This window comes from Seriola lalandi, unplaced genomic scaffold, assembly GCF_002814215.2.
Source record: "Seriola lalandi dorsalis isolate HSWRI2012SDOR001 ecotype SW California unplaced genomic scaffold, Sedor1 jcf7180001976991, whole genome shotgun sequence".
NCBI classification, from domain to species: Eukaryota; Metazoa; Chordata; class Actinopteri; order Carangiformes; family Carangidae; genus Seriola; species Seriola lalandi.
This window is the reverse complement of record NW_019447657.1, coordinates 1-1,273: the sequence shown is the minus strand read 5'-3', so window position 1 is coordinate 1,273 and position 1,273 is coordinate 1. Positions and strand designations below refer to the sequence as shown.

Below are 1,273 nucleotides of genomic sequence, written 5' to 3'. Positions count from 1 at the left end.
GCCCAACATTTGCAGGGGAAAAGTACACGAAAAGCTTGTGAATGAAGCATAAAGTACACAGAAACGGAGAACTAAAGTAATCGCAGCGTCACATACCTTATGTTTACATTTGTAAATATATTATTTGGTGCACTACTTAACTTGCCTCTGATGGCATGATTGATATATGTTATTAGTATAGATTTATTCATCACAAAGCATGTAATTAAATTTTTTGGGGTTTATTTATTTATTTTGATCGCTCAGCCGCCCTACTTTTTAAACAGGAAACGATAATTACAGTGTAGCTCTGAATCCTAAATACAGGAAGTCTCTGCAGACTGTGATCCTCTCTCTTTGTACATTACCATATCCTTTACAATGCATCCTTTCAGAGTCATCTTTCTGCTCTCTTGCCTCAAAGCAACCCCATTCATCGTGTTTGACAGACTCTGTCCTCTTTCTTTGGCAACTCCCTCATCTATTACTTTAGCAAACAGGAAAAACCTCCTCTCCCCAAACACTGAGATATTTGCTCATTATTTCATATTAGGACAGAGAAATATACAAAACTTGTTAGCTTCATCAGAAGCTAATATCATAACTTTTACTTGATGTTTCAGGTACTATATTCAGCCCCAGTGGGTGTATGACTGTGTCAACGCCAAAATCCGCCTGCCTGTGGAGGACTACTTCCTCGGAGTGACTCTGCCCCCTCACCTCTCTCCGTTTGTGGAGGAGAAGGACGGCGACTACGTGCCCCCCGAAAAAGTGAAGATCATGGCCTTACAACGGGGAGAAAAGCCTGGTACGAACTGAGGCATTCCTCTGACGTCTCAGCTTTCATTCTTTATAAAAACTTTTTACTCACTTTTTTTTTTTTTACAACATTGAATCACAGTGATTGTAATTAGGATTTAGATGTATTTGGTGGTCACACCTTGATCACACACAGGTGAGTGCTATTCAGTTATGCAACTTCTAAAAGCAATTGGATGCACCAGTAATAAATTAGGTGCATCATTGTAAAGGGAGTGAATAGATGTGAAATCAGTCATGTTGCGTTTGATTTTTGTGTTAGATTCAGATCAGTTAATAGAAATGTGATACTAAAGAATGTTTTCTATGAATAAGGTGAAAGATTTTTATAGGGACAGTGGATGCAGAGATCATGAACACAAAATTTAAACATTTTTCTTCCATCATAGCCCATGAACAGGAGGATGACGATGAAGAAGATGAGGAGGGTGAGGATGAAGAAGAAGAAGAGGAGGAGGAGGAGGATGATGATGAT

The 1,273-nt window shown here is 38.9% G+C and overlaps 1 long non-coding RNA gene across 1 annotated transcript; it reads left to right on the top strand.

The window, feature by feature from the left end:
• The first annotated feature begins 64 nt into the window (after positions 1-64).
• On the top strand, positions 65-1,272 carry LOC147820215 (uncharacterized). The gene is made up of 2 exons (XR_015437341.1): positions 65-787; positions 1,188-1,272. It is a non-coding gene; the product is annotated as an uncharacterized LOC147820215 (long non-coding RNA).
• Position 1,273: the final 1 nt, after the last annotated feature.